The sequence below is a fragment of the Quercus suber genome, unplaced genomic scaffold (assembly GCF_002906115.3).
Source record: "Quercus suber isolate HL8 unplaced genomic scaffold, Cork oak 2.0 scaffold_347, whole genome shotgun sequence".
Classification (NCBI taxonomy): Eukaryota; Viridiplantae; Streptophyta; class Magnoliopsida; order Fagales; family Fagaceae; genus Quercus; species Quercus suber.
The window spans coordinates 565,346-580,832 of NW_027069799.1; positions in this window are offsets into that span (position 1 = coordinate 565,346).

The window sequence follows — 15,487 nt, forward strand, 5'->3', positions numbered from 1 at the left end:
TGACCTTTCATTTATAATAAAAGGTCTAGATTTTGCCATATCATTAATCCACTAACAAATATACAAAAATAATAATTTTAAAAAATAACTACTCATAAATGATTGTTATTACCTTAAATGCGAATAGTGGATATGACATTGCAACATTAAATGCAAAAGAAATTTGCTTATTAGAAACTTGATTATTATGCACAAAGACCAAGAAGCATATATATATATATATATATATGATATATGAATGGCAGAGACACTTGGGTTTTCATTCCAATTTTTTTAGTCTTCTATTAATTGAGTCCAAATCTTCTGTGCCACACTTCCTGCTCCACTATATACTCCACAAATAAAAACATGCCACATGTACATCTAATTTATTAAATGCTAAATTTATGCCTTTTATTATTTCAATTACCTAAATATGATGGGTTATTTATTTATTTATTTTAGGAAATTGAAATAATAGAATGCATAAATTTAGCATTTAATAAATTAGATGTACATGTGGCATATTGTGTTTTAAGGGGTCTAAAAACGTACATTACCAAACATGCATATATCAATATGAAAGCAATCCTTTATGATTTATATGCCATGGTACTTATCAAACAAGATAAACTTGTAGTGTGTGTGAGTACTAGTTTATCAATGGTATTGGAGGATGCTTAAGGCTAATGGAAGTGAGAGGATGGGTACTTATAGTACCTGTCAATGACATAAAAACTGAATCATGGTAAGTTATACTTCATTGATGCCAGCCATTTTTCTCAAATATGTTCTTGAAAATATTGAATTTAATCTTAATAATGATAAAATTGAAGAGGTCTTTCGGTATAAAGATCAAGGATTTCAAATAAAACTACCTTGGTTGTTTCTACTTTTCCCTTTAACCAAACATAAAAGAGTCATCAACTTCTAATTCACAATATCCACAATTTTGTGTATATACTATATATAACTCACAAGAGAACCTTATCAGTTAAAAAAAATCACATGTGGAATTCTCATCAAAAAGTGAAAAACTAAAACATTTTAGTAAATATATTATAAGTTCTTTGATCCTTTTCTATTATTATAGTATATAATTTTTTAACCCAACCAGCATGCATACTACCCAAAATATATTGATCAAATTTGTGTAAAAATTTTGATTGATTAATTACATTTTTTAAGCCAACCTACACACTATTAAATTACATTTTTTTTTCTATATTCTTAATACGCCTTTCAAATTTCATTCCAATATGATGTTATTTACTATTCGGTGCATAAACTCATTTTTAATGCGTACTTTTAAATACAAATTAAGATTTAAATTTTGAACATTTAATAGATTAAAGAGCTATTGATCTCTAATCATTTTGAAATTTTTTTACAAGCATGTAGGTTAGGATTGAGATCTTCTAGAGTTCCGAGGGTACTCTACCATGTAGAGTTCTTTTAATCTTGACCTTTCATTTATAATAAAAGGTCTAGATTTTGTCATATCATTAATCCACTAACAAATATACAAAAATAATGATTTTAAAAAATAACTACTCATAAATGATAGTTATTACCTTAAATGCGAATAGTGGATATGACATTGCAACATTAAATGCAAAAGAAATTTGCTTATTAGAAAATTGATTATTTTGCACAAAGACCAAGAAGCATATATATATATATATGTATGATATATGAATGGCAGAGACACTTGGGTTTTCATTCCAATTTTTTTAGTCTTTTATTAATTGAGTCCAAATTTTCTGTCCCACACTTCCTGCTCCACTATATACTCCACAAATAAAAACATGTCACATGTACATCTAATTTATTAAATGCTAAATTTATGCGTTTTATTATTTCAATTACCTAAATATGATGGGTTATTTATTTATTTATTTATTTATTTTAGGAAATTGAAATAATAGAATGCATAAATTTAGCATTTAATAAATTAGATGTACATGTGGCATGTTTTTATTTGTGGAGTATATAGTGGAGTAGGAAGTGTGAGACAGAAGATTTGGACTCCTATTAATTTTATTAAAATTAAGCATATACATGTTTTTTTTTTTTTCTTTTCAAGTACATGATTGGCACTTAGGATCATAAAATATGATTTTTCTATATCCCATTTCAGTCAAACCTATGCTTTGAAATTAACAATCAAAACGATTTGTGAAAAAAATTAAAAAATAAAGAGGGGAAGGAGAAGATGACTTCACGTTTTCTTAAAGACCTGATTTAGGTAAAAGAGGTAGGGCAATAATTATCATTTATGAGTAGTTATTTTTTAAACCATTATTTTAGGGGATTTGTTAGTGGATTAATGATATGGAAAAATCTGGACCTTTTATTATAAATGAATGGTTAAGATTAATAGAACTCTATACGGTATATTAATACCTATGTTTTGTTTTTAAATAAATGAAAAAAAAACATACATATTTTTTTTAAGGGAAAGGAGGGTGTTTCACCCTGGTAGAAAATTTGTGGCTCGTATGCATATTGTATTACAAGATAACTAGTATGTAACCTATGCGGAATGGTTAATTGTAGTGATCCTATTGGTCTTTTTTTTTTTTGTGTTTTTGGGTTTATCACATGAATGTATAGAATTAAATGAAAAAATATATATTGCATTTTATTATTTAAGTAATGCTATTGGTTTTTTTTTTTTTTTTTTTTTTTTACATTTTATTATTTAAGTAATGCTATTGGTTTTTTTTTTTTTTTTTTGTTTATCATATGGAAGATAGCATTAGATAAAACAATGAATAAAAAAAGAGAATATTGTATTTTATTATTTAAGTGATGCTACAGTGAAGAAAAAAAAAGGAGAATATTGCATTTTATTATTTATAATATATAAAGGGACATTAATGGAACTTTCTTCAAATTTTCTAATAAAATTGGACATGAATAGTATATTGGAATCAGAAGTGTGTTGCAATTCACAGTTTTTAGTGGAGATGCCATCATATGGCACTTTGGCCCTATAGACATGTCTACTACGTTGTCCTTGAGTTTCTTTTGAGTACATATCAAGCCAAAGTCAATATTGTTGTCTCTTTTACACTTCAAATTTCCATTGATCAGTTTCAAAAAATTTAAATTTACAGAATATTTTACCTTCTTGATTTTTCAACATCCGAAGGTTAAATCTTTCTATTAAAAGCCAAAAAGTTCACCTAACTAAAAATCATATAGACATATCTTTCATCAATTGTTAATAGCTCTACAATCTATTTATGCATCAAAAGCAGTGACTAACTTGAAGGAAGAGAAAGATTACATGTTACCATAAACTATCACTTCCAAAAGCATCATTAATCAAAGATTAAAATGAAACTATAATTCAAAATCATTCTAGCAGTTGCCTATGTCCCAAATTGTGAGGTTCAATCTTCTCCCACCAATTGTGAGTAACTTAATCTCAAAATCCACACCTGGAAATGATCAAAACAATAATGAAAGCTCATAATACAATCTAAAGAATGAAAATGGTGATCCCTAGAAAAATAGAAATAAAAGGACATGAAAGCTCTTGGTTCACCTAATATTATAGAGATTAAGGAAGCTCTTGGCCACCCCTGATTAGGTCTTGGGTTTCTCAATCCAAGCTAATATTGACTATTTAACTCAAACGTTCAAATAGCACACAATGCAGAATTATGACTAATGAAGTTTTAAAAATGAAATACAATTACATGAACCCCAAAAAATGAACTTAGCTCAGCAAAGCAAGCAATACCTTACCAACATAGTCTACACTTGTGATAAGCAAGAATCCAATGTGATATTTGAGTCCTATAGAGGAGATCCAGATCTATAATAGGATGAGAAAAAGTGGGAATCGAGACTAAATATTACATATCACATGTCTAAAGAAATTTCACAAAACACAAGTAATGCAATAATAACTAAAAAATGGGCTTCCAAGTGGGATAACCAAATGAAAGGGTGAATATACTTTGTATAGTTGCAAGATAACTCCTAAAAACCTGACATTTTAATTGAAGGCAGGTTAGGCATGTCTCTTTTGTTTATAATCTCTACAACAGTTCAAAATTTAATTATTTTGCTTACCTTGACAGGAGTGCAGCAACTTTAGAGAGGCATATATCATAACAAATTCCTACTCCAAAATGACCAACATTTGCATTGAACACTTGCAGTGCCAACCAATTTTCAAGAAATTGCTTTTCAACCAGTAAATCTAAAAGATAGATTTGTGTTAACTTTCAATATAATAATTTTCAAATTTTGTTATACCACAAAGTCTCACAATTGGTCTCAAATGAACCTCTGATGATGGCACCTAGTCGCACCTTACAAAACCACATCCACTTTATCTAAGTAGGCACAGAAGGAACATAGCCAATCCTTTTAGAAGTATGGATAATTCATATTTATTTTGCATAATTTCAATACAATCTGATCACAACAAATGCTAGTTATTTAAGGTTTGAGTCTAAATCATATACACCTATGTTTGGCAACCCAAATTTTAAAAAAAATTAGGACAACGCCAAAAATAAATAACATATTGGAATTTTGTTTGTGTTTGAGGTGACCTGTGTTAGGCTTCTATCCCTATCACCATTGGCATTATCATTAATTGGCATATCAGGCATTGACTTCGAATGATCAAGGCCATTTTGTTGAGGATCATCCCATAAAGGTGCAGAATCTGACAGATGCTGGGGCTAATTCACAGTAAGTGGAACCTCATTTGCAAAATAAAGTGTCACAAGTGTGCAAAGAGTCAGGAAAACCTGCAGATACACCAAACACCATTCTTCGACTCAGAATCATACAATTTGATGCCAGCAAAACACATACAGTTGAAAAATGCTTTCTCCAAAAAAAACAGTCCTTATTTACAAATCAAAGCAAATGAAAAAAAATCAACAATGAAAGAAGAATTCAAGCTAGCATTATGTGATGTTGTTGATAGTCCCAGACAACCTTAAAAACTCTAGTTTTGTTGTGTTATTAACCCAAAGACACACAAAATAAAAACCTTAGACAAACACGTGGAACGGAAATGAAATTTTCTCAAAAAGAAAGAAAGCATAGGATACCTTACTTAAGTTTTGTGAATGTGAGGGTCAAATCTGATATCATTCATAAGCAAATAGATATCAAGCGTAATCCAAAATAAAGCAAATAGATATCTAACTATCATAAAAAAAAAAAATGAATAATAAAAAATCACATGAAATTAATACAAACTTGCATAGTTATTAATGAAAGATTGTGTGCACCATTCCTGCGCTTGAAGCCTGCCAATGAGATAGAGAGATTAGGACAAGAAAAAAAAATGAAGAAGCAAGTATCAAATTTAATATTTAATATTAAATTTTAGATTCAGCTTAGAAATTCTCACCAACAAAACCCATCAATAGAACTTCTCAACCAACCAAATAAATAAATAGAGCAATACAAATTCTGTTAGTTTCAATTGAAAACAAGCTAATTTACCAGAAACAAATATTATATCTTAACAAGTCACTGCCTTTGTAGGATCTTGGAATTTGGTTGCTATCAAAATTAATCAATTTGTCAGTCCAAGAAAGAATACCAAGAATCTCTTTGATGCAAATTCAGCTACTTTTTCCTCCTGCCACAAAAAAGGAAACCTGAGAACTATAAAACAAAACCTAGAAAAGTATTTGAACTCTATGATTGATAACCAATTAGATGGCAGATTATGCAAAGAACAATCAGTAAGGAATTGTTACCTTAGCTTTCTTCAACATAGAATCAACAAACTTCTCCTCATAACTGGCTCTTCTCTTATGAGCCACAACAAATTAAAAGAATGAGACAGTTTGTTAGAGAGTGGTCACTCTTCTGTGGCCACTGATGGGAAGATGAAATTGGGATTGAATGTATATAGAGGGTTATATATTGAAAGGAATCTACATTAGGGTTTTGACTATACAAAATCTAAACCAATTTCTTAAATTAAAACCAACCAACCAAAATAGCAAAACCTAAATCCTATTAAACGCCCAAAATTAACATAAACGATTTTACCTGTAGCAGTTCTAACAATCTGATGTTGGATTGGTTGTGCGGTTTGGTGAAGTTGTAAGAGAGGTGGAGGGCTCAACAACCATGAGAGAGGCGAAGGTTTGTGGCTTAGTTGGATCACCCATAAGATAAATACAGAGACATGCGTTGCATCATTGATACTGAGATATTCTTTTGAAATTCCATAGCATTCATTGAAGAAGAGGGGAGCTGTATATTGAAGGAGAGGAAGGATTTTGGGTTTTGAGAAGGGGAGGTGAACTTGAAAATACGCAGGTGTGAAGAGCAGAATGTTTTATTCACCCAAAAAAAAAGAGCACAACATTAATTGACTGAAATTGGTGTGTACATGTGGCACATAATTAGAGTTCTAATTTGGGATTGCAATTTCTTACTCTCTGTTTCACCTATTATTATATATATATAGATATAGAGATTACAACTCACAATTCATTGGACACAATATTCAACGTTCTTATTTTTTATCTTACATTTATTATTATTATTATTATTATTATTATTATTATTATTATTATTAACCAATTTCTTAAATTAAAACCAACCAACCAAAATAGCAAAACCTAAATCCTATTAAACGCCCAAAATTAACATAAACGATTTTACCTGTAGCAGTTCTAACAATCTGATGTTGGATTGGTTGTGCGGTTTGGTGAAGTTGTAAGAGAGGTGGAGGGCTCAACAACCATGAGAGAGGCGAAGGTTTGTGGCTTAGTTGGATCACCCATAAGATAAATACAGAGACATGCGTTGCATCATTGATACTGAGATATTCTTTTGAAATTCCATAGCATTCATTGAAGAAGAGGGGAGCTGTATATTGAAGGAGAGGAAGGATTTTGGGTTTTGAGAAGGGGAGGTGAACTTGAAAATACGCAGGTGTGAAGAGCAGAATGTTTTATTCACCCAAAAAAAAAGAGCACAACATTAATTGACTGAAATTGGTGTGTACATGTGGCACATAATTAGAGTTCTAATTTGGGATTGCAATTTCTTACTCTCTGTTTCACCTATTATTATATATATATAGATATAGAGATTACAACTCACAATTCATTGGACACAATATTCAACGTTCTTATTTTTTATCTTACATTTATTATTATTATTATTATTATTATTATTATTATTATTATTATTATTATTATATACATATATATAGTTATATGAGTATTTGAAAATTTGTGGTGTATGATCCATAATGACTATTTTTTAATGTCAAGCCAAGACACTACTTTATTTCTTTTTTGTATAGGCATAATTCAAACTCAAGTCCCTTATTTAACAATATAAGACTTTATTAATGAAAACAAATATAACATATTGTTATATTTATTTTTTATCTTAATTCTGCACAGTCGCATCATTTTGTGAAATATCCAATAAACTGAAACCATGTGAAAAGTTTTCAAATAGCATAAACACATTTTCTTGATTTCAAAATTTTATTTTTGTAGTCAAAAGACTCATAACTAGGTCTTGATAAATACTAGGTTACCAACTCACGTCTAATTACACGTTATTTGTTTGTTCACTTTTCTTTCATTGTATTTAACTTTCAAAAATTCAACTGTTGAAAATCAAGAGGAAACCAAAGTTACCAATTCTTTTCTCATCATTTCAAATTTTTTTTATTGAAATGAAATATTGTGGTACCGTCTTAATTTCAATATAATATTTTCAGATCACTATTAATTTTTTCTGTGACTAGATGATCTCAACATTGTAACATAAATTAGGATGAAATTAAAAATTCCAAAATATGAACTTATCCCAATATTTTAAGCCACAATTCCTTTGCGTAACACATTCTAAAAGAGAGTAAATCACTTAAATAAATGCAACTTGAACTAACTTCATGCCAAGAACGATATGCAATGGCTGAAACGCAAACTAGAATTTTATTAGTGAAAAGAAAATTCTAAAAACAACACACAAGGAAACATTGCTCTCAATTAAACTTTAAAAAAATAAAAAAAAAAAAAAAAAAAAAAAAAAAAGAACATTTCCCTACAATCACCAACCAATGCATTATTAATATTACAATAGCCAATGATGAGCCGATTTGAATTCATAGGCATGATCAAATTCTCAAGGTTTTGGTGCAGCCCTAGAAGCACTACGTGCACATTTACTCTTGAGCAATGGAGGGAACAATGGGTTAAGTGGGAACATCTTAGGCCAACACTTGTGACTAATAACAGTGATGGATTTGTAGCAAGCAAAACCGACAATACTAAATTCACCCCTAGAAAGTGTTCCATAAATCTCATCAACACACCGATTAATGCTTGAAAGTGATGACCAACATTTTACAATGTCTTTTTCCTAATTCCCATCTAATAGTCCTAGGAAAAGTAATTTCACTGGCAAATAGAGCTTGCTCACAGTGATCTGATCTGCTCCTAGAGGCGAAGGTGTAGGTCCTCCAACTCCAAAGCCAATTAAACAAACGTTTTTAAGTGTTAAATTAAAAGCTAGGTTAAAAGGGAACAATTTAGGTGAGCAATGGTCACTGACCAAAGTGATGGCTTTACGACAAGAAGGGCCAAAGAAGTTAACTCCACCAATAAAGAGTGAATTCATAACATCTATAAGACACACTGGTACACGTAAAAGAGATGACCAACATTCATGTATGTCTTGATTCCCTGGTAAAATCCCTGGTAAAGCAACCCTACTCGCGGTGATTCCAGAGACTTGTCTATTTCCATTAGATGGTTAACCACAAGAGTTATTGAGCAATGGATCAAAGATGGGATTGGAGGGGAACAAATTAGACAAGCAATTTCCCTCAATCTCCGAGATGGCTTTGCAACAAGAGGAACCTATAATACTAAATTGGCCACTGACAAGTGAACGAAAAACTTGAGTAAGACACCCTGGTATGTCTACAAGAGATGACAAACGCTGCTCATTTGCCCCTAAAAGTCCTCCAACTCCAAGGTTTGGGAACAATCTAGTTATTTGTGGCAACAATCCAGATATTTCTGACAATCTAAGTATTTGAGGCAATCCAGGTGTTTATGGCAACTGAGCTAGCCCTATAAGAACCAACATTGCTAAACATGCATATATCAATATGAGAGCAGTCCTTTGTGATTGATATGCCATTGTACTTATCAAACTAGATAAACTCGTAGTGTGTGTGAGTACTGGTTTATCAATGGTATTGGAGGATGCTTAAGGCTAATGGAAGCGAGAGGATGGGAACTTATAGTACCTATCAATGACATAAAAGCTGAAACTTTTTTAAGTGCCATTGATGCATTAGCTTAATACTTCAAAATCCATTCTATTAATACCAACAATGCTAGAAAACTTTCATTAAGATCATGGTAAGTTATAATTCATTGATGCTGGTCATTTGTCCCAAAGATGTTCTTAAAAATAATGAATTTAATATTAATAATGATAAAACTGAAGGGGTCTTTAGGTATAAAGATCAAGAATTTTGAAACTGCCTTGCTCGTTGCTACTTTTCCCATTAGCCAAACGCAAAAGAGTGGTCAACTTCTAATTTACAATATCCACGATTTTGTGTATATACAATATATAACTCACAAGAGAATCTTATCAATTAAAAAAAATTCACATGAGAAATACTCATCAAAAAAGAGAAAAATAGAAACATTTTAATATAAGTGTTTTGATCTTTTTCTATTACTATAGTATATAAATCGTTTAACCCAACTTGCATGCGTACTACCCAAAGTATATTGATCAAGTTTTTAAAGGTAAGGGTATATGTGCATAATTATTTTGTTAGTTGGGCCTTTCTAGAATATAAGTTTATGGGGGGTGTGTGGGCACAAAGGGGGAGTCACCACCTAGTTTTTTCAATGGTCTAGGAACTATATATATAACATCCCTTCAAAGAAGGACCTTTTGATTTTACTACTAGAGTATGGGTTCAGAGTTTAGGTATGCTCTTAGGAAGGTGTTAGGCACCCAAGATTGCCCAACCCTAAGCTTGGCCTCCCATTATTATGTCTTATAACTTAACCCTATTAAAAACTAGCTCAACACATATGTCCTAGACTCACACACACACTAACATGCATCTAGCATACAACACGGTATCATCATCGCAAAACACATACATATCCACCCATAAAGAATAAGAGACTAACACACATATATACAACCCTAGCATTCATCTAACATGGCATCAAAGCATATTCAAGGCAACAGCATGTAATCAAATCAAGGCAGAAGCATAAGGAAAGATCAAGTAACATGTGATTCATACAAGCATTCACACTCATCTCTAGCACCAAAACAAAATCATATCACAAATGCATGAACATTTTCAATGCATGACTTACCTTTTACTTACCTTGCAGCAACTTAGCACCTATGGCATTTACGCATAAGCATGTGAATGCATGTTCATGTCATCAAAACAAGGAAAGCACTAAACAAACCCTAACTCTAATATGTGATAGCAAACCAAGCAATTAAACGTGTGAAACATGGGCATTGAGTGCATAAAAGCATGGAAAAGAGACTAAACAAACAAACATATGGAAGCAAAAACAAAACAAACAAACAAAAAATTAGGGCTTCTAGGCAACAACATCACTCATGCTAGAACAGGCCTGCATGCGTATAATCAAGCCTAAGTGCGCAGGCAAGATTATGCGTACGCAAGTCCTTGCCTAGAAAACCTAAAAATGCAAAAATAGAGCACAAGCAAGAAAAACCTAATTTTAACAACCTAGCATGCTCAAAACATAAAATGAACTATATACTACCCTAGGCAAACATGCATAAACATAAACCAAACCAAAAACAAGATTAAAACAAGAAAAGAAAGACAAAAAATAAAAAGAAAGCTAGAAAGAATACCTTAAAGCAAAAAGTTCCTAGGCTTGATTTTTAACCATTCCCCTAAGTCAAATCTATTCACAAACCAATAAGAAAGTGATTAGCAACATTAAACTAAAAGGATTAGGGCCAGAAGAGGTCCCAATTAAATAAAATTGACTTGAGGGTGTTTTGTGAAAAACTCCCTTTTGATTCTCTATTTTCTAGTGAATCTTAGGTTTTTCCCATGAGATTTCTATGTGTTTTGAAAATGTACCATGTAAGGCTTTTTATAATTGAGAAAATGGGGTTTAGAACGACTCTCAGACGATGTAAGATTCATTCCAAACATCAGCCATTATTACAGAAAACTTACATTTTCCATACTTCTAAAACCCATGCTTTAGCCCGTGTATGCAAGCCGCCACCCACGTATATAGGCCGAGGGCCATTTTGGTCATTTTATTTTCAAAAATAGATTTTTGCTCAGTTAAAAGGTTATATTTTCCATTTTAACATTCCTCAAGTCAATTTGATATCTGATTGGGCTCTAAACTGTCCTTGGGCCTTAGAGTTCGAGCATCATTGGGGAATGAAGGTCCGAGTCATAAGGGGTACAAAATGCGGTGTCTACAAGGTGGTGGTAAGTAAATTTTGAATAAAGTTGAATGGGTGAGTCATCAACCCATTTTCCCTTAACAAGACACATGCCCCACCACCCTTCTCCCTTATTTCTTTCTGCTGCACCAAATTCCACTCTTTTTGTTTCTATGCTCTTCTCTCATTGTTCTTATACAACGACACTCCTCCCTCACATCAACAACCCCTTCTCTCTTTCCCTTTTCTCCCTCACCAAAACTATATAGATATCTCTCTCTAAAGAAAAAATCAAACACTTACATGCTAAAGTTTCAGCTTCAATTTGTGGGTAAGTAAATAAAATTATTTCCTTGTTTTGGGTAGTTTTCAAGGTGTAATTGTTTGCTTCTTCTTTTTTTTCCTTTCTATATTCTCTAATTTTATTTTAGAAGTTGGAATTTGTGGTTTTGTGTTAGTAATTTGAAAGATTGAAGACATTACAGTTAATTTATCTTCTTACTTATTTTATGTATAGCTATATTCTACTTATCTTCTTACACATATTATGGTTTTGTGTATAGCTATATTCTACTTGTAATTTATCTTCTTACACATTTTAAGCGGGAGAGGGGAGATTCAAACCCTATATGTCTATATTGGAAACACGACACAATATTAATGAGGAGGTACAAGGATCATGGTGTTCATTATATAATTTATGAATTGTCAATTAATTTAAATATTTGGTATATACTACTTGTTATTTATCGGATTGTGACCTATTTAAATGAATCAAAATAACTTTAAGATTCATTATAAAAATGATATACTTTAAAAATATAATTTTAAATAGAGAAATGTAAATTTTAATTGATATCATAATAAAAACATATGTGTGCGCATAAGTTTTGTTTTTAGTTATTATTACTTATGTTTTGTTTTTAAAGAAAAATTACACATACATGTCGTTTTTTTAAGGGAAAGGAGGATGTTTGGCCCCTAGCAGGAAATTTGTGGCACGTCACCGCATATGCATATTTTATTATGACATAAGTTCTATTCAGAATTCATAGGACTCAATATTCAACTTTTTAAATTTTTTATCCTTTCTGTTTTTTTAATGTAGCTATAACAGTATTTGAAAATTTGTGATCTATGATCCATAATGATTGATTTTTTAAACCAAGCCATGGCACTACTTGATTGCTTTTTTGTGTAGGCATAATTCAAATTTAGGTCTCATATTTAACAATAAAAGACTTTATCAATGAATATAACCAAAACATATTGTTATATTTATTTTTTATTTTGATATTACACTACCTCATATTGTGAAATATCCAATAGACTAAAACCATAAGAAAAGTTTTCAAACAACATAAACACATTTTCTTGATTTCAAAATAGTATTTACGTAATCAAAAGACTCATAACTAGGTTTTGGTAAATTACTAGGTTACCCAACTCACATCCAACTATATCTTATTTGTTTGTTCACTTTTCTCACGTTCTAGTTATCTTTTAGCAATTTAACTATACAAAATCAGGAAGAAAACAAAGTTATCAATTCTTTTCTAATGACCATCTCAAAAAAAAAAAAAAAAATTGAAACAAAATATTGTGGTATTGTCTAAATTTAAATGTTATTTTCGGATCACCATTAATTTTTTCTATGACAGGATGATCCCAAAATTGTAGTATAAATTAGAATGAAAATATAAATTCCAAAAAATAAACTTATCATGAGTTGAACTATGCATACGCAAGTACACACAAAACATATTTAGAAAGCATATATATATTTTAAGCTACAATGTCTTTTTGCATAACACGTTCTAAAAGAAATCAAATCACTTAAATATATGCAACTTGAACTAATGAAAAGACTAGACATGCAACGACTTTAATGCAAACTAGAATTTTATTAATGAAAAGAAAATTATGAAATAACACTCTAGGAAACATTGTTCTCAATTAAACTTCAAAAATAAAAATAAAATAAAAAAGACCACATTTTCCTATAATCACCAGCCATTTGCATTATTAATATTGCAGTAGCCAATGATGAGCCGACCGGAATTCATAGACATGATCAAATTCTCCTAGGTTTTGGTGTAGCTCAAGAAGCACTGCGTGCACATTTACTCTTGAGGAATGGAGGGAACAATGGATGGAGTGGGAACATCTTAGGCAACACTTGTGATTAATAATAGCAATGGATCTGTAGCAAGCAGGACTGACCACACTAAATTTGCCCTTGATAAGAGTTCCATAAATCTCATTAATACATCAATTACTGCTTGAAAGTGATGACCAGCATTTTGCAACGTTTTTTTCCCAATTCCCTTCTAATAGTCCTAGGAAAGGTAATTTCACTGGCAAATAGAGGTTGCTCACAATGATCTGATCTGCTCCCAGAGGTGAAGGTGTAGGTCCCCAACTCCAAAGCTAGTTAAACAAACATTTTTAAGTATTAAATGAAAAGCTAGGTTAAAAGGGAACAATTTAGGCAAGCAATGGTCATTGACCAAAGTGATAGCTTTACAACAAGTAGTGCCAAAGAAGCTAATTCTTCCATTAAGAGTGAATTCATAACATTTGTAAGGCACCCTCGTACATCTGAAAGAGATGACCAACATTCCTATATGTCTTGATTCCCCAAGTAAAATCTCTAGTAAAGCGGCCTTACTCTCGGTGAGTCCAAAGACCTATCTATTTCCTTTAGATGGTTGACCACAAGAGTTACTGAGCAATGGAGCAAAGATGGGATTAAAGGGGAAAAAATTAGACAAGTAATTAACCTCAATCTCCGAGATGGCTTTGCAACAAGAGGAACCTATATTGCTTAATTGGCCATATGACAAGTGAACCAAAAACTTGAGTAAGACACCCTAGTATGTCTACAAGAGATGACAAACACTGCCCATTTGCCCCAGAAAGTCCCCCAACTCCAAGGTTAGGGAACAATCTAGTTATTTGTGGCAACAATCCAAATAATTCTGACAATCCAAGTATTTGTGACAATCTAGATATTTAAGGCAATCTAGGTGTTTGTGGCAATTGAGCTAGCCTTGTAGGAACCAACATTGCCAAACATGCATATATCAATATAGGAGTGATTTTTTGTGATTTATTTTCCATGGTAGTTAGCAAAGTGGATAAACCTATAGTGTGTATGACTATAGGTTTATCAGTGGTATTAGGGGATGCTTGAGGCAAATGGAAGCGAGAGGATGGGAACAGAAAGTCCCCCAACTCCAAGGTTAGGGAACAATCTAGTTATTTGTGGCAACAATCCAAATAATTCTGACAATCCAAGTATTTGTGACAATCTAGATATTTAAGGCAATCTAGGTGTTTGTGGCAATTGAGCTAGCCTTGTAGGAACCAACATTGCCAAACATGCATATATCAATATAGGAGTGATTTTTTGTGATTTATTTTCCATGGTAGTTAGCAAAGTGGATAAACCTATAGTGTGTATGACTATAGGTTTATCAGTGGTATTAGGGGATGCTTGAGGCAAATGGAAGCGAGAGGATGGGAATCTATAGTACTTATCTAAGAAATAAAAACTAAAACATTTTTAAGTGTCATTGATGGGAGAAAATTGGCAAATGCCCTTTTCGCTCAAACAAAGCAACATTTTGTCCCATTTCCCAAACTAATTAGGGAAATACCCTTCTTTTGAAAATTGATTTTCACAAAATCGAGTTAAGCCTTACAGTGGCGTTTTTAAGGAGCCTATAGTGATGTTTTAAGGACCTATAGTGACGTTTTATAACTCAAGCTCCATGAACTCGAGTTATAGGTAAAAATAAAAATAAAAAATAAAAATTTGCCTATAACTCGAGTTCATATAGCTCAAGTTATAAAACACCACAATAAGTCTTTAAAATGTCACTATAGGCTCCTTAAGACGCCACTATAGGGCTCCAAATTTTTTTTTTTTAAACTTGATTTTTAGAAAATCGAGTTACAAAAAATGGGCATTTCTCTAATTAGTTTGGGAAAAAAGGCAAAATGCCACTTTGTTTGCATGAAAAGGGCATTTTCCCAT